Below are 19,247 nucleotides of genomic sequence, written 5' to 3'. Positions count from 1 at the left end.
CACCCCTGTGAAATCACTGAAGTGATTATATGGTTGTTATACTTCATTTTGTTAAGGTGGTGTATTATGCTGATTGATTTGTAGATGTTAAACCATCCTTGCATCCTTGGAATAAATTCTGCTTGATCATGGTGTATGATCCTTTTAATGTATTGTTGAATTTGATTTGCTCATTTTGTTGTGGATTTTTGCATCAATGTTCATCAATGCTCTTGGCCTGTAATTTTGTTTTGTTGTGTCCTTATCTAGTTTGGGTATCGGGGTAATGGTTGCCTCATAAAACGAGAAAGTATTCCCTTCTCTTCGGTTTTTTTTTTTTTTTTGGAAGAGTTTGAGAAGGATAAGTATTAAATCTTCTTTGAATGTTTGGTAGAATTTACCAGTGAGGCCATCTGGTCTTGGACTTTTGTTTGGTGGGAGGTTTTTGATTACTGATGCAATCTCCTTACTAGTAATTGGTCTGTTTAGGTTTTCTCTTTCTTCAGGATTCAGTCTTGAAAGATTATGTTTCTAGGAATTTATCCATTTCTTCTATAGTGTCCAGTTTGTCTGTATAATTGTTCCAATAGTCTCTTATTGATCCTTTGAGTTTTTGTGGTGTTACTTGTAAGTTCTCTTTCAAACAAACATTTGTTAGAGAGGGCTCTAATTAATTAATTAGTTTGATTGATTCATTGATTTTTTTTTTAAGTTTCTCTTGTATTTATTTCTGCTTTAATCCTTATCATTTTATTCCTTTTACTGACTTTGGGCTTTTTCCCCCTACTAGCTCCTTTACGTGTTAAGTTAGGTTGTTAATTTGAGATTTTTCTTGTTTCTTGAGGTAGGTCTGTATCACTACAATCTTTCTTCTTAGAATCACTTTTGTTGCATTCCATATATTTTAGTGTGTCATATTTCTGTTTTAATTTGTCTCTAGGTGTATTTTTTATTTCTTTGATGACCCATTGGTTGTTCATAACATGTTTAATTTCTACATTTTTGTGTTTTTTCCAGTTTTATTTTCGCAATTGATTTCTAATTTTATACCACTGTGGTTGAAGAAGATGCTTGATATGATTTGAGTCTCCTTGAATTTTTGGAGACTTGTTTTGTAGCCCTACATATTGATCTGTTTTGGAGAATGTCCCATGGCACTTGAGAAGAATGTGTATTCTGTTGCTTTGGGAAGGAATGTTCTGTATATGTCTATAAAGTCCATCTGGTCTAATGTGTCACTTAAGACTGATGTTTCTCTTCTAATTTTTTGTTTTGATTTATCCATTAATGTGAGTGAGGTGTTAAAGTTTGCTACTTTATCAGATTGATGTCAATTTCTCCTTTTAGGTCTGTTAATATTTGCTTTATATATCTTGGTTGCATGTATGTGTGTTGCATGCCTACATACTTATATATGGTATGTCTTCTTGTTGGGTTGATTCCTTTATCATTATGTAATGGCCTTCTTTATCTACTATTACAGTCTTTGTTTTAAAGTCTATTTTTTCTGCTATGAATATAGCTACTCCAGCTTTCTTTTCATTTCCATTTGCATGGAATATCCTTCTTTTTCAGTCTGTGTGTGTTCTTCTGATGTGAGTCTCTTGTAGATAGCATATAGATATTTTTTTAATTCACTCAGCCATTCCATGTCTTTTTATTGGAGAGTTTAATCTATTTATATTCAAAGTAATTATTGATAATTTAAAGTAATTATTGATAGAGATATACTTCTTGCCATTTTGTTCACTGTGTTTTGGCTGTTTTCATACCTCTTGTCTGTTCCTTTCTTTTTCTCTTTCTCTCTTGACCTGTGGTTTGATGGCTTTCTTTAGTGTTATGTTTAGATTCCTTTGTTACTTTCTTTTGTGTATTTACCATAAGTTTTTGCTTTGTGGTTACTGTGAGGTTCACATATATCTTCTTCCGTATATATGATCTGATTTTAGTTAAATTTGAGTACATTCCAAAACTTTACATGGTTTTCTCCATGCCCTGCACATCTTCTATTTTTTTGTCCTATTTTACATCTTTTTATGTATCTCTTAACTAATTACTGTAGTTTTAGTTCCTTTTGCTATTTTTGTCTTTTAACCTCCGTATTTGCTCTATAAGTTACTGGTCTACTACCTTTACTATATATTTACCTATTCTATTCTAGTAAGGTTTTTACTTTTGGATGTTTTCTTGTTATTAATCAGTGCCATTTCTTTTTGGTTTAGGGAACTCTCTTTAACATTTCTTGTAAGACCAGTTTAGTGGTAATACTCCTTTAGTTTTTGTTTATGTGGAAAATGCGTGATCTCTCCTTCAATTCTGAAGGATAAGTCTTGCCAGGTAGAGAATTCTTGGAAATTGGAAGTTTTTTCATTTTAGCCTTTGAATATGTCATGCCACTCCCTTCTGGCCTTCTGAGTTTCTGCTGAAAAATCTCCTTTAGCCTCATGGGATTTCCTTTGTGTGTAATTAAGATTCTCTCTTTATCTTTTAACTTTTACCATTTTATTTATTTATTATTTATTTTATTAAAAAATTTTTTTTTAATGTTTATTTATTTTTGACAGAGAGACAGAGTACAAGTGGGGGAGGGGCAGAGAGAGAGGGAGACACAGAATCCCAAGCAGGCTCCAGGCTCTGAGCTGTCAGCACAGAGCCCGACGCGGGGCTCGAACCCACAGACCATGAGATCATGACCTGAGCCAAAGTCGGATGCTCAACTGACTGAGCCACCCAGGCGCCCCTTTATTATTTTTTTAAATTATTATTATTTTTTTTTTTGAGAGAGAGAGAGAGAGAGAGAGAGTGTGTGAACAGGGGAGGAGTAGAGAGAGAGGGAGATACAGAATCCAATGCTGTCAGCACAGAGCCCAACACCGGCTTGAAACCCACAAACTGTGAGATCATGACCTGAGCTGAAGTTGGACACTTAACCTACTGAGCCACCTAGGCGTCCCTAACTTTTACCATTTTAATTATAATGTGTCTTAATGTAGATCACTTTGTGTTCATCTTTTTTGGAACTCTCTGGGCTTCCTGGACCTGTATGTCTGTATGTCTGTTTCATTCTTCAGATTAGGAAAGTTTTCAGCTATTTCTTGAAATAGGTTTTCTGGCCCTTTTTCTTGCTCCTCTCCTTCTGGGATCTCTATAATGTGATTGTTAGTCTACTTGATGTTGTCACAAAAGTCCCATAAGTTATCTTTGTTTTATAGAAATTCTTTTTCTTCTTGCTGTTCTTTCTGGATGAGTTCTGTTGCTTTGTTTTCTGGCTCACTGACTCGATCTTTGCTCCATCCTGTCTGCTCTTGAATTCCTCTAGTTTTTTTCAGTTCAGTTATTGTATTCTTCAGCTATGTAACTTCTGTTTGGAACTTTATTATATTTTTTATCTCTTTTTTGAGGATCTCACTGTGTTCATCCATTCTTCTCCTGAGTACGGTAAGCATCTTTATGACCATTACTTTGAAATCCTTTTGGGTAGATTGCTTATCTCCATTTCATTAATGTCTTTGCCTGATGTTTTTTTCTTGTTCTTTCTTTGGGATATATTCCTCTGTCTTTTCATTTTGCTTCTTTGTGCTTGTTTTTATGTATTAGACAAATCAACTGCTTTTCCCAGTCTTGAAGGAATGACCTTGTGTAGGAGATTTGATGGTGGAACCCAGAAGCGCAACCCTGTCTCACCAGCCAAGCTGGACACCCAAGGGGTGTTCCCTGTGTGGGCTGCATGCACTCATCTCATGTGGCATAGGGGTGGACACGGCTGGCACCTGGCCCAGCTGTGATTTGCTGGATGTGCTGTACGGGTGGATGGGTTTTCAATTGGGTGCCTCACCGGCTCTAACAGGTTAGAGAGATAGTTCCAAGATGGAGCCTGCTGGTGCTGACATTAGCAAGGTAGGATGGGGTTGCAAATATGGCACCCACTAGTGTCTCCATCCCTGAAGAAAATCACAGTGGTTTCCTGCCTGTCTGGCAGGTGCTTTAAAATTGACAAGTGGGTCTCCACATATGATTTAGGCACTTTTCAAACTGGTGTGTTTGCACTGGGTCCTGCGGTGAATGAGTCTATATAAGAGCTCCTTAAGAGTGGGTTCTCCATTCCCTATAGTTTTATTGCTTTCCTGGATATAATCCCTGTTGGTTTTCAAAGCCCAGTGATTAGTGTATCTTCTTTCATTCAGGATCTAAGGGTTGAGTGCCGGATGTGGAGCACAAATCCCTCACTTGTCAGGGAAAAGTTCTGTATTCTTGAAATCCCTTCTGAGTGTGGTTTTTCTTTGCTTTGCCCCCTCCCCTCCCCCGCCCCCCTCCCCCTCTCCCTCTTTCTCTCTTCTCCTTTCCTGCCTTTCCAGTCCTTGATGCTGTCATTTTTGTTCTTTGTTGTGAAGGCTCTTTTCATCCAGTTTTCTGGTCTTTATCAGAGGAGATTCTTCCATAAGTAGTTATATATTTGCTGTATCCATGGAAGGGAGGGAGTTCAGGATCTTAATATGCTGCTGTCTTGAGCCAGCCTACCAGAAGATAGGTTTTATTTGGGTGTTAGAAATGTATTTGATAAAGTCTTATTGGATGTCCCCACAGACTACAAGAAAAAAATAGGTTTTGTAAGGATTTATATTTGATTGATGGATCATATTTAAATTAATTCATTTATGTCAGAGTCAAGGTCTTTGCTAATATGTCCTAGGATCTTAACTTATGCAGCAGTTTTTCAGTGGCCAGGGTGAAATTTTCATTGTAATCATTGGGTTTGTGAAGGAAGAAAGAGGGTACAATGTTGATAGAGATAGCAAAAGTAAGGTTATGAAATTAAGTTTTGTCAAGATCTTTTGAGGCTAGAATGATAGACCAAAGTGAAGACTAGATTAAAAATGATAAAATGTCATGTTCTACACTGTGATCAAGATAGCCCCTAAGAGAGGACTGAGGGATTTCAATGAAGTGTGTGCTAAATACAAGTCTATTAAATGGACTACCAGCCAGGAAAGAAAAGTGAATGATTTAGTTGCAGATCAAGAAGGGTAACAGAGCTGTTATTTTCCTCACATCAGACCTGTTCTTGGATATTTGGGTGTCACATTTCAAGGGGGACTTGAATAAAATGTCATGTGTTGAACAGTGTGAATATCTCAGTGGTTTGTATTTATAGGCTTATCATGTGGAAAAGTCTAATTTTTTTTAGAGCTGAAAGGAAGACATTTCTAATAATAATTAGAACATTTCAAGATGGAATGAGCTGACTTGTGAGCTTGGGAGATTTTCGTCTCTGGAGGCATTAAAGGAGAAATTCTGTGACAACTTATTAAGAACGCTATCAAGGGGATGTTAACATTTGTGGGAAGCTGAGCTAGATACCCTTGAAGATCCTTTACAATTCCTTTAATGTGTGTGTTGTTTTTTTTACATAAAATTTTGCTTTGATACCTCCACAGTCAGTTTTTATCAATCTTGTCCTTAAAACTTTATTAATAATAAATACCCTATTTTACATGGCCCTTAAAGTAATGCTTTTTTGAACCCAGTTAAATGTGAGGTTCACAAGAATTCTACGAGTTGGGCAGGAGATGTCTTGCAGTTTTTAAGCAGCTATATCTTAGTGATTGAGCGTGTGGCTTCTGGATCCCCGAGCATCTGGGCTCTGCCACCTGCCATAAGACCTTTGGAAATATGTGCCCCTCTTTCCTCATCTGGGGTTTGGTGATGCATTATTCTATATATATGGTGCCTACACCATAGGATTGTTTGAGTTTATGATCATATGATCATATGCTTGAGAATATATGCTTAGAACATTATGATATGCTTGGAACAGTATCTGACATGCAGGAGACATTTAGTAAATGTTAGCTAGTCCTCTTGTCATTTTTTCTATTTTACAGGTGAGGAAACTGGTGCTCACGCAGGTTGTAACTTGCCCAAGTTTACGTCAATAATAAGTGGTAGAATTATTAAGAACTCTGTTGGGGGGCACCTAGGTGCTTAACCGACTGAAGCATTTGACTTCGGCCCAGGTCATGATCTTATACGGTTTGTGGGTTTGAGCCCCACATCAGGCTCTGTGCTGATAGCTCGGAGCCTGGAACGTGCTCTGGATTCTGTGTCTCCCTCTCTCTCTCTGCCCCTCCTCCACTTGCACTCTTTCCCTTTCTCTCAAAAATAAATAAACATTTAAAGGAAAGAATTCTGCTGAACTGAACAAAAACAAAATCAGAAACGGAGTAAAATTACCGATATATGGACTAATTTTGTACTAATTTGTATAACAGTATTGATTTCATTTTAATTTGTTAAATGAATCATCAGACTGTTGTGAATCTATTACTATAGATTTTGGGGAAAGCTCTGGTTTGCATATGTTTACATATATACACACATTCCAGACATAATACAGTAAGAAAATGCTTTCTAAAGCATATTGTAAATAAAGAAAACTACACTTTCCAAAAGATTTATGGTGCTTGATAGCATTTAAAAGGAAATAGTTAACTTTGGTTTGTGTTGGCATTCCAGTATACTTGCTAAGCAATTTGAGCTTCTTATTTCTAGATGTGCTGTTAAGATTTCTAGAGGGATATAAGTCAAACTGAAGGCATCTCCTAGAAGAAAAGTCCAAATTGTCTCTTATTTATAGGGTTGAAATAAACAAAAATGATCTCACTAAAACTGTTCTATCTTTAATCACCTCTTATAATAATTTATTAAATGCTCTGTAGTTTTCTAGTCATGTGAGAGACAGTTTACATGGTATAGTAACATAGTTGTCCTCTGCAGATTGTATGATGTGCTTTAAGAAAGATTATCACTTTTGCCTTTCTCTCCTTGGCTGGCAAGGTCCTGTGGGGAACACATCTCTTATGGTAATGATTCTTTTATTCATTTACAAGGTTGTAAACATCTTGAGGGCAGATATTGTGTCTTAATAATCTATGTTTCTCAGTACTTGCGAAGAGCCTTTGTCTATAGTGAGTTTGTGAAATTGTCAAAGCATTGATGGTTTTATTGGAAACCTAAGAACTCATTAGATTGGCTGTATTACAAATAGTCGGTTAAAGTAATATAAGCCATTTGTCAGCAAGTTTATTAAAGTTATGTTCTTTAAAAGAACTGCTGTAGGCAAAACTGCATTTGACAAATCAGTGTCATGTGGAAAATAAGAGTTTAAAGGAAAAAAATACTCTCTAAAAGGCTTTAAAGGCATTCCAAGAACACTGTAAATGAGAGTTCTATGAGACATCTATTTCAAAAACAACCTAGATTTGTCAGCAGTAAAAATCACATTGAGTAAGTAAGTCAATTGATTAGAAAAGTTGTAGTGTGATCTGCTGAGGCAGATTTTCCTGTAAATTTTATTTGGCTTGTATGCTTTTCTTTTCTTTCTTTCTTTCTTCCTTTTTTTTTTTTTTTTTTTTTAAGTAAGCTTTCTGCCCAACATAGGGCTTGAACTCATGATCCTGAAGTCAAGAGTTGCACACTCGACCAACTTGGGCAGCCCACCCCCTCTTGTATTTATTTTAAAGTGTTTGAACTAGTCTATAACAGCCTAAAATTTAATGACTTTAGCATTCATATTATCCTTTAATTTTTACAGTTCTCAGTAAAATACTGACTCCTTTACAAATCATTGTGATGGTTAAAGACATGTTTCTCTGGACCTGGTTTTCTATTCATATATTGAGAAGGTGGGATATATATTCTTAATTTCCCCTTTCTGCACCATCACAGCCCCTCTGCCTGGATGGCCTGCTAGAGGAGAAAGTGCTAATTGGTTTTCTTGTGATTATGGGAAAGAAATAGTTATGCACTTGGCACAGTTTTCATCTCTTTGAATTTACATTCTTCCTTTCCTTTCTTTAGAGCAGTAAAGAAAACTGGAAGAAATGAAGGCATTCATTTTATCGTAAAAGCTGAGGTGGCCTTGTACTTGACTCTCTTCATGTTTCAGGTCCTTGCAGGCTAGAATGAGGGTGTGGTAGAGAAGGGAACTTTTGCTGTCAAGGGAGCTGTGCTGGAGTAGAATTTAATCTTCAGTCTCTTGAGGAGGGGTTTTTCTCCTAACATTAATTATCTTTACAGTTGTTAAGAATTTTATGCCTGTCTGTCTGTCTGTATGCATGTATGTATTTAAAGTTGGGTATGGAGCCCAATATGGGGCTTGAACTCACGACCCTGAGATCAAGACCCTAGCTGAAATCAAGAGTTGGGCACTTAATTGACTGAGCCACCCAGGTACCCCTCAGATTTTTACTTTTATGTTTTGATAAGGTGGTACATGTACATAGTAAACAATTCAAGATGCACTAAAGGTTATGGATTGAAAAATAAGTGTCCTTTCCATTCACCTACCTAGTTTTAAGTTCCCCAGGGCAGCTACTGTTAATTTTGTGTATTTCTGTGTATCCCTAACCCCCGGCAGGGTGTTATATTCACTATTCTGAACCTTGCTTTTTTCCCCCTACTTACAATATATCTTGGAAATGAATCCAAATCAGTGTGTAATTTTGCCATGTGATTTTTAATAGCCAAATTTATGGACATTTATATTGTTTCCAGTCTTTTTAAGTAGATTATGAAGTTGGTCATGCTTATTTACTTGTAAAAGAGGAATTTGGGTTGCTGTTATAAATGTATTCTGTAACTTCAGATGGTATACTCAATGAGTATGAAGGAGACAGTGCTAAGAAATGTTTTCCTCAATGAGAAGGGTGGCAGGTCCTTTATAATCAGTCTCCTTGGAGAATGGTGATATTTCATGTGGAGATTGGTATAACTCATCAAGTACAGTATTCTTGAAGAGGCTCCCCCCGCCCCCTTACTCGTGTCTTTGAGTTTTACTCTTTAACTGCTGTATATAAAAAATTCGTATAGAGTCTGATTGAACCTGCCTATAAGTTTTGGGCCAGGCAGTCAAGTGACGTTGGGATGGGGGTGGGATGTTTAGGTTACAGTAGGTAGGAATTTTCAAGATATCTAGACAAGGTATTATCTGCAGCTCAGTGGCAGCCCATCCCTTTCTTTCTTGGGTCAGTTGCATCTAAGTTACTGTTTTTTTTTTTTAAAATTCTGACTATAATGGTGCTGTTTTCTTTGGAGATCTACATTCCACGGCTATTTTTCTTAAATATATTCCGTTCTGGGAAAATAATGTAGATGGTGGAATATATACATATTGAAGGGATGTGTATTCGGATGTGCTTAGATTTGTTTTTAAAATTGGCTTTTTGAGCAGAATTTGCATCATTAAAAAAAGGTTTACAGTTGCCATTATCTTAGTCACTTAATTCTGAATGACTCAGGTCTTGATGAATGAATACCCAAGTAATGATGTTATGTTAGTAGTATCAGAACGGAAGATACTAATTTGTACTATGTTTATTTTGCTTTCTTATGGCCTCAAACTAATGTCTCCTTTTGTTATTTTCCTGCACACACCTAAGTTTTGCCCACGGAGATTGCCTTCTGCTCCAGTTGTGTGGGTGGGATATTATGAAAAAGAAGAAGGAGAAGGAGAAATGATACAAGTTGGAAGACCTGTCTTTTTTACCCCAACAGTGAATGTGACTGTTGAGGTATGTGCTCTTGAAATAGGTGTACCTGGTGCTGTGGACTATGGCTTTTTATTAACATTCTGTGGCTTTCTGTCCTTGTCCAAATGGTAAGTTTCTACCGTTCTTTTGAGGCCTGGCTAAAATGTTGCTTTGTAGGTGAAGTCTTTTTCTGACTTTGCTTTTTTCCTATTAACGTCTCTGTGGATTTTAAAAAGACATCTATTAAGGGGAGTTTATTACATATTTAACAGTGGATTCTTTATGTGTCTGATCCCCTTAGGGGACTGTGATCTGTATGAAGAATTGCATTTTGTCCCTATTTATATTCACAGTGGCAGTAAATGGCGTTCAGTAATTTTTGAATTAATGAATATAAGAAAACTTAATCCATCTCATTTTTTCTGAGGGAAAGCTGGTCTTTATATTCTTACTCTGACCTTTACTCACTTACATGACTTATTATTTGGTATTCCAAGTGGAAGTTTTACGTGTTCATAGAGATAGGGGAGGATTATTTTGATGGCTAGATAACTTTCTTCAAAAATTGTTTTATAGCTTTCCATCTAAAACCTCATAAGAGAACTGGGGAGCAAGTTTGTTTTCCAGGCATTGTACTCTTTTATTAAAAAGCTTAAGATGTGTTTGGGAAAAATGTTTTTTTTAACTTTCTAACTTTTTAATGTCCTCTTTACATTACAAAAGAGTTCTTATGTTAAAAAAATATTTTAGGGTTGCTTGGGTGGCTCAGTTGTTTGAGCGTCTGACTCTTGATTTCAGCTTGGGTCATGTTCTCACAGTCATGGTCTCATGGTTGTGGGATCGAGCCCTGCATTGGGCTCTGTGCTGAGCGTGGAGCCTGCTCTCTCTCCCTCTCTTTCTGCCCCTCTCCCACTCTCATGCACATACACATGCATGCACTCTCTCAGAATAAATGAACATTTAAAAAATACATATGTATTTTGTAATAAAAGTAACTTAAGCTTTAGTTAATGACCATTCAGAAAAAAATGTAAAAGTATAAGAAGAAAATATAATTATATGCAGTTCCTCCTGTCAGACTCTCAGAAATGAAAACATTTGTTAACATTTGGTGCATCTCGTTCTTATCTTTTTTTTTTTTTTAAGATTTTAGTTTCAGCTGATCTCCACACCCAGTGTAGACACAACCCCAAGGTCAGTAATTGCATGCTCCATCAACCGAGCCAGCCAGGTGCCCCTCATTGTTGTCTTTTTTCTGTTCATGGATTTTTTTGTTTGTTTGTTTAGTTTTTCACGGCAGTTGATGATTTATTGTTTTCTTGTTTGGCATTGAAGTAACTTTAGTCTTCACGTGGCACACTTCTGGTGAAACGAATCATTTAAGACCTCTGTAGATCACATCTAAGGGGTTGATATTGTGTTACCTTAGCAAATCAGAAATGCTTCCAAAATATTACTCGCTTTCTTTTTGAGGCCATTAAATTTTGTGTTTTGCTTTGGTTTTATTTCACTCCCACATAGGGATTTGGTGTTTGTGAAATGACTAGAGAAAAACAAAGCTACTTTGAAAGGCACTAGGGAGGCATCTAGGTGCCCTCATTGACCAGGTAACTCACTTTCGTGCCCATAGTCCATGACTCAGATTCATGCCTGAGGAAAACTGCCAATTGTTACATGTGATGGCCCTTGGGCATGTTGAAACTGATGAAACATTAAAATTTTTCAGATGCCAAGGGTGAGAGCTGGAGTGTTGGTACAACATTATATACTACAAGTTGCCCGTAGTAGATGTGTTGAAAATACTGTTTTTTAAAGTTTGATTACTTTAGAATTAATGAATCTTCACTCTGAAGAACTTATGAGTTATATGTAGGAGAAAAAAAGATATGGTCAAAAGGGTTTGAAAAATAATAAATGTAGGACCGGGTTATATTGAATAGAGGGTATGGATCAAAGGCAACTAACAAACATTGGTGGGGAGCCCATGTTTCCCTGTTCCCTGCTCGGGTCTGGTGATTGTTACCTAGTAAAGCATTAAAAAAATAGGTTTAATTTTATCAGTATTTTAGCTGCTCCAATGTAACATTTGGAAATTTTTATTTGCTTGCTTATAAGTATAAATCAGTTCCTAGGTAATTACATTTTGGCAGCTTTGTAGTATCAGTGGATTGAAACTTTGGAAACTTGGGTATGTGAAAGTGCACGGAAATAAGTAATTTTGGGAAGTCATCATTTTCGGATCTTGGAAGAGTTTTGTCTTTATTGGAGGAGGAGATTCACTTGTGGAAACACAGCCAACACATGGAGGGCTGATCACACTGACTCCGGTAACCACTTCCTGGTTATGGTGCATTAGTTTCTTGGTAGCTTATACCTTATTAATTTACAGATACACAGATATATTCTGTCTCTCTCTTCTCTTTTGTAACATAATGGGCAAGAGACAGGCTTTGGAGCCTTCCAGATGTGGCTTTGATACTTAATGTAGCCTTGGACAAGTTTCATTTTTCTCACCTATAAACTGAACGGTAATAGGGCTATTTGAACATTCATTGAGATATTGTGTGTGCCTAGCACAGTGCCCGATGGGTAATGAGAGCTCAACAGTGTGAGGTCTTAATAAGCAAATTCTTCTTCCTTCCCCAGCAGTCTTGGTTTTCTCCACAGCTTCTGGCCAGTTTTCTCTTCAAAAACACCTCCGTGGCTTCCTGTTGACTGAAGGGCACTTCCTTGGTCTCTTGCCCTGATTTAATGCTATTTTGAGGATCCCTGTTAGCAGAGTCACTTGACAAACTTTTGTTCATTCGCTTGCCATTTGATGTATCCAAAGATTATGTGGAGTGATTAAGAGCGCGCTGGGGCCTTCTTGCCTTGGTCTGAATGCCACTTCTGTAACTTCAGTGCTGTGTGATCTTTTCAAGTTAATTAACCTAACAATTTTCTTGTCTGCTAAACGAACAATAATGATACCTACCTTATAGTTTTGATGTGAGGTCATTCGACAAAATAACATACAGGAGGTGTTTAGATTGTACAGAATAAATGCTAGCTGTTGTTATGAGCCAGGCTCTCCGTTGGTACTTAGGTTATTTAGTCTCCTCATCATCAGTGACTTTCATATGTGTATAGATAGCACTTTTGATATTTGTTAGGTAAAATAAGTCTTACACAAGGCTCCCCAACACAAAATTATTGGCACAATAATGGTAACCACGTGAAGAATGTGTGCTTCATTAAACATACGTGCACATGTGAGATACTCTTACATGATGTTCTCAGGAGTTGTCAGGTGGATGTGGTGAGTGCAGCTATAATCATGAGAATTCCATGGTGCTGGGCTTGGAGATTATGGCACTCTTTTTTTTTTTTTTTTTTTTTTGTTAAATAATTGAATGAATGACAGCTTCAGCATGATATGAACACTTATATTTATTATTTTCCAAGTTGCTGGCTTTCAGTGGCCTTATATTCTGATTTGGACCTAAGGGCCATTCAGGGACCAAATAATGCTTGCATTGTTAATACTTTTAAAACATGTATTAAGGTAATTCTTTCTGTGTGTTACTCTGTTGTTCTAGGTGATACTGAGTTCTTGTTTTTGTATGCCATGCTGGGTTTGGTTTGTTTTTTGCACATCATTTTTGATTTAAATAGTAGAAAAGTTACCATTGGGTCGAGAAGAGGGTTTGCCAAATTATCTGTGGAATTAGTTATGTACTATTAGGGTGGGCATTCTCTGAACCCTCTTCCGTCGCCTTTGTTGGGTATGTGATCTACGAGAATCTGCTGTAATTGCATCATTTCTTGTCAGCTTCCATTGGGCTGAATTCAGCATGAACTTGTAGTGAACATAACTGCATGCTTACAGTTCTGAATGAGCCGGAAGAGTTGTGAAGGTCAAGTAAATGCATTAGATTCAACAGAATTCTTCCCATAAACATGGAAATTAATTGTGAGGGCCTTTGAGTTAGTATCTACGAAACACCTGAAGTATTTTAGCAGAGTTAACTTTAGTATCCACTTGGTGATTCGTCTGTCAAATATTTGTGCAGGTTTTTTCTTTTCTCTTTTGGAACGCTTCATGAGTTTCATGCATCCTTGTCCAGGGGCCATGCTAAATCTTCTCTGTATTGTTCCAACTTTTAGTCTACATGCTGCCAAAGCGAACACTGCATGTTTCTTGATCGTTTCCTATTATTATCCTAAAGCATACAGCTTAAAATATAATAGAGGAGTACAGTTGCTTAGAGGGGTCACAAAGACTGTTCGTAGAAGTGGTTCTTGGATTCTCTATATCATTGGACTCCATTTTGCACAAATAGTAGACAAAGTCAGTTTCGTAAGTTTAGAAGGCTACTAGAAAGCAGAAAGCGACTGTTAAGAATCCACAGGAATCACAAATAGATTTGTTTCTAAGAAAATAAATATAAGGACTAGCAGAAATAAGAAGAAATATAAAGGTGATCCATTTGTGCTTTAGCAAAATAGCTTGGTATTAGAAACAAGGCTTTGAAGTCAGACAGCCTGACTTTGAAGTCCTGCTCTGCCACTTACTTCCCATAGGACCAGAATGACTTAACCTCTCCACACATCAGGCTCTCCTTATGTAAACTGAGAATAGACACACAACTATCAGAGTAGGTTGTCGTGAGGATTATATGAGATTACACATAGTAAATGCTCAACACAGGTCTGGCACATAGTAAACGCTCACTAGACAGGTTATAAAGTATCCACAAACAGGGAGTCATTACCAATGAGTCTGTGTCATCTATTCAAACAATCATATTGCTGGTAAAGCAGCTAAGGTATAATCCTGAATTTGCCAGCAACTGTAGGCGGATTTAAATGAGTAAAGTGACTCATAGGCTTGTCTTGGTTCTAAGTATGTGTTGTTGGCAATTTTGTCACTCAACCCTGCCCCCAAATGTGGGAGTTACACTCATACTCAACAACTAGTAATTATGCTTCTCATCAGTAGTAATGGTATTTAAATACTGTTACATCACTCCATATCCTTTTTCTCTATGAATCACCTTACACATAAACGTAGGAGTTACTAGTGTGATTTGGGGAGTTCTAGGGAACCAATAGTGATACTGTTTCTTCTCCTTGAGAAGTAAGACACAAGAGACTGACAGATGGAGATCAAAATGGCTTCTGTATTGGTTGATCTAAGGATGTGACATTAGATCCATTAGGTCCAATGGGCCTTATCAGCCCATCTTGACTTAGACTTCCCCACTGGGTGACTAGCATAGCTGAGCAACCACAGACCTCCCCTCAGGACAGGTGCCTTCATGCATGGAGAACAGACCAGATGGCTTGCCCCCCAGGGTGGCTGAGAGAGAGAGAGTGAGAGAGAGAGAGAGCGCAAGGAGCTGAGCCGAGCCAACCTCAAAAGTCCTTCTGCCCCTATAAGAGGGGAAGAGTATGGGGAGAGTTCTGGAGTGTTCATACATAGATTTAAAAGCATGATCTAGTACATTCAGCCAAGTGGGCAGGACCTTCCTGTCAAGAATGTGAGACTATGATTTTGGGAGTAGTTTCTGGGAGTAGACAGGTAGCTAAATCAGGAAGATGTGGGGAGAGGAGTGGGCTTCGTCTTTCTTCGCCTTTTTTTGCCTTTTTTTTTTTTAAAAATTCCTTCCCTCCTCTCCTTCCCTCCTCTCCTTCCCTCCTTTCCTCCCTCCCTCCCTCCCTCCCTCCCTCCCTCCCTCCCTCCCTCCCTTCCTTCCTGGATATGAAGTACTTGTAAATATGCAGAAGTGCTAATCAGAAATAGATGGTGACTTCTCATTTCTGAATTTTAGAATCTTAATAAAATTTTAAATGCTACCTTGAAATAGAATTAAAAAAAACTTAGAATCTTTTGTAAAGGTGTACTTTTTGCAGGGAAAGTATTTCTGAAAAATAGCTTAAAATCTAATTGTTAAAAATAAATTGATATGTTAAGTGTTGAGCTGGTTGAATAGTTGACAATAGTAATAATTCTGAGGAATTAGTTTCATCCTTTTAAGCAATACTTGGTGAGCAGCGACCGTGTGCTAGACCCTATGATTAGATACAGTGACCACAGGGTGAATGAGAGAACTGTGTTTTGTTCATGGAGCTTACAATTAAATAACACGTCAGTAAATCACATGTCAATAAAATGTTACGGGTTCCTGTTTCAAAGAGAACTCAAACAAAAGAAGCAGTGGCTGGTTCTCCCTTTATGCCAGCAGGTATGGGTGGTTCACCTGGAAGCAGACTGTCATTCCTGATTGCATTTGAGAAAAACTTACCTTCTCAATTACAATAAATCTTTGCCAGTAATTGGCTTTAGGACTTTAAATATTATTTTGTTTCTCCTCTTTCTAGAAAATAGGAAGCAAGTAATAGAAGGCTGCCCAGGAATTATTGCTATGACTATAATTTTAAGCATTTTCTTAGTTATGGAAATATTAAATACCTAGCTGATACTGGGTGCTCCGTGTTTAAAATATTAGAGATGTGCCCTGTTCTTGCTTGCTTGGCCAGGATAGCCTTGCAGGTCTGCGTGGGTCATGTGGGTCACTTGGAGGAAAGAGGGAGAGCAGGCCAGGGGAACTTTGCTCCCTCTCTCCTCTACCCGACCTGCCTGCCTGGCTTGGCAGTTGGGCTTCTGTATAAGGATTTTCGGGAAGAAATGTGTTCTGCACATTGAATGGCAAATTTAAAAACTATTCATTTAAAGTATGATATATAATAGGAAATATCAATGTCATGCTGATCGTGATAGAATATAAATATTTTGAATGAAAAGATACAAATCCTGTTTGTAAATCCTGAAGAGCATTTAAGCTTACTTATTTTGAATGTTTTTATGGTATCAGACCATGTGGATTAAGCCAGAGAAATATGAACCTATTATGTGGATACTCGTGTGACTGTTTTGAGAGGAAATCTGGGCGTTTCTGGGGACTTTTGGGTTCTTTCATGTAGTTTGCTTTTAGCCTTTGGCTGTCTCTTCCTTGATCACCATTATTTGTCGTAGTTTTCCCAGTGAACATGGGAAAGAGAGAAGGAAACCAATGATTTTTCTAAGATTATTACTCAGTTGGGGGAGGAAGAAGGAGATTAGTAGGTGTTGGGGGTTGTGCAGTTTTTGAGGACATTGTTTAACATGGAATTGAGTGAGTTAGGAGAGGGGGAAATAGGACGGGGCTGGGGCGCGAGGGAATATTGGATGATAGATGACCTCCCTGTGGAGGGAAGAGACCCTGGGTTAGTCTTCTCCCAGGACCACCAGGTGGTGCTTTTGGCCTAGACTCCCCCGGGATCCTGGCATGCTGTTTCAGAATCAGCTTTATAGGGGCCAGTAGGGGGAGGCAGGCAGGGATATGTACCTTGTAGGTGCCTGCATTTAACATCATCTCATACGAAACACCCAGTTAAAATCCATGGTATTTCAGGCTCTTTTGTGACTGGTGCACCTGCCTTTATTTTATTCGTTTGTTTTTAGTTGTGTTTTAATGTTGATCTGCTTAACTCTGTGTATTTCTCCTCTGAGTGTTTCTTCCAGCCTTGAATCTAGAACATGAGAAAATAACTGCTGAAGTTTTCAGCAGTGGTGCCTAATTAAGATTTTACCATTAAAAGAACTCTTATTTTTGATATATCTTAGCCCATAGTGCACTAAGAAAGTGATCACAAGTAGCTGAAACCATTGCTTAGGCACCACTGGTACTTGGGGCCTCTTTTGGTTGAAAGATGAGGTTGAATGAAGGAACTCTGATTATAGACCAGAATAACTTATTCAAATTATTTCAAGGAAAAACATTATTTGTATTGAGCAGGAAGTGTAAGCCACCAGGAGCTGAAGCATGAAGCAGCTTCTGTCTGTGTTCTTTTAGGCTGAAAGGTCTCTACGATGGTGACTCACTCTGCTCTCTTAGGTCCTGCGTTCCTCTTTGCAACAGCTGCTTTTTCTCAGCTTACTGGTCGTTTCTGCTTCCTCTGTTGTTCTGTTGCCTTTGGTCACCACTGCCTAGTAAGCTCTTTACCTTAGGATGTTTTCTCTTTAACTCCCATTAAAAATGGACTCTCGTTTTTATCCTAGTTCACATTCCTTAGAGAAGACTGGTTGAATAAATTATATTAATGTATTAGGTAGGAAGCTTTCCAGCTACGGAAAAGGTTAAGGTAGATCTGTTGATGTATTGGAGCCAGACTGAACTGTCTGTTCCATGACGGCATGTTGTAGTTTGGCGATTAGCCGCCGTGGTGGGAGAAGAAGCGGCATGGAGGTTCGGAGGTGCCACAACCGGGGCTTGGAGCCCCTGCTTCCTCCCTATAAGAATGGGTCGCTAAGCCTTTATTGGCACACCACTGGGTAGGTCTGCAGATGTGGATATGCACAAGCTCCAAGATGCACTGTTAAATGAAAAAGAGTGAGGTGTAGAGCTATTTATAGAACAATTCTAGTTTCTGAGTAGAAAAGGGAGACGGAAATCTTTGTGTGCATGCATGCATGTAGATTCTTGTATAGTGTGGAGAATGTTTTTTGCAGGTATTGGTGGCTGCTTTTAGGAAGGGCATTTAGGTTTGGAGTGTGGTGTGTGTGTGTGCAGATCAGAGTTCAGTTTTGGACACTTTGTAGTTGATTATGAACACCAAAAGCCAATAAAATTCTTACATAATCAGAATAGTGTCGGTATCATATAATCAAAATAGTGTCAGTGTCATTTATCTAAGTCTCGAATATTATGAGGTGTGTAAAAATAAGTATAATAATCCTAATGTTGAAAGTGTCAAGATCACATGGATGCATTTCTCCTACATGCCATACGTGTACAAATGGCCTTTGTACATTTCTTCACGATTGCCTGTGGCTTTATCACTTTCTGCTTCGCTAGTTCTGAGATTTCAAACAGTCCTCTCGCCCTCTTTTTGGAGTCTTTTCTGTGTAAGCTTTTACTGTGTCACTGATAAAATCTATTTTCTTCCTGAAGACACCTTGTATTCCCTATTCTAATGTAGGCTGGCTGCTCTCTAGGCAACTACACATTTGGCATCTGGAAATGTCTAATTTTAGCCTTCTGAGATTTCATGGATCCCGTGTCTGCCTTCTTTTTTATTCTGTTACAGAAAAATTATTCTGGCTCTTGTTAAAACGGCAAAGACGTTGTACACGAGAATTGCAGTTGGGGTCAAGACTGTTGGCAGTAGGGGAGAGAGATCAGGCTCCACTCCAAACACAGGAAGGACAGGTGGAGTTCATAGCCACCAGGCAGACTGAAGGTTTCAGTGCATGGCGCGGAGGGGGTGGTCCTTGCTACGCTGACCGAACAGGATTCTGGATAAAGGCACGCCAGGGTGACTAGCTATCAGGGTGTGGGGGCACTCCTGCTAAACTGACTTAGCAGGATTCTTGCTGCGGCTGGGCCAGGCCAGGCTAGGCAGGCCGAAGATAGGACAAGGCTAGGAGGAGCCTGACTGAAGTTTGGAAAAGGAGAGAGTCTTTGTCAGTTCTTTTTATTGTTGTTTCGTTTTTCTGTAGTGTGTTCTCATATTCTTTTTAAAAGAAACATTGGGTAGGCAGTGAACTTTGAATCATGTATTGGTTTTCTGTCCCTGCTGTAACGAATTCCACAAACTTAGTGGCTTAAAACAACATAGATTTATTCTTTTATATTTCTGGAGGCCAGAGTCTGAGCTCAGTTTCACTGGACCATAGTCAACGTGTCAGCTTAGTTGGTTCCTTCTGGAGCCGTTTCT

At 38.2% G+C, this 19,247-nt stretch overlaps 1 protein-coding gene, 1 long non-coding RNA gene and 1 other non-coding gene across 6 annotated transcripts in view; 1 reads left to right on the top strand and 2 right to left on the bottom strand.

Moving 5' to 3' along the window:
• The window catches only part of USP6NL (USP6 N-terminal like), a 183,583-nt gene that overhangs the window by 75,086 nt on the left and 89,250 nt on the right, over positions 1–19,247 (top strand). The gene's annotated exons all lie outside the window — the stretch shown is intronic.
• The window catches only part of LOC122240216, an 83,288-nt gene that overhangs the window by 33,377 nt on the left and 30,664 nt on the right, over positions 1–19,247 (bottom strand). The gene's annotated exons all lie outside the window — the stretch shown is intronic.
• Positions 13,570–13,676, bottom strand: LOC122240652. The gene has a single exon (XR_006220426.1). It is a non-coding gene; the product is annotated as a U6 spliceosomal RNA (small nuclear RNA).

The sequence above is a fragment of the Panthera tigris genome, chromosome B4 (genome assembly GCF_018350195.1).
Source record: "Panthera tigris isolate Pti1 chromosome B4, P.tigris_Pti1_mat1.1, whole genome shotgun sequence".
Classification (NCBI taxonomy): Eukaryota; Metazoa; Chordata; class Mammalia; order Carnivora; family Felidae; genus Panthera; species Panthera tigris.
The sequence above is the reverse complement of the archived record's forward strand: the minus strand, read 5'-3'. Positions and strand labels throughout refer to the sequence as shown.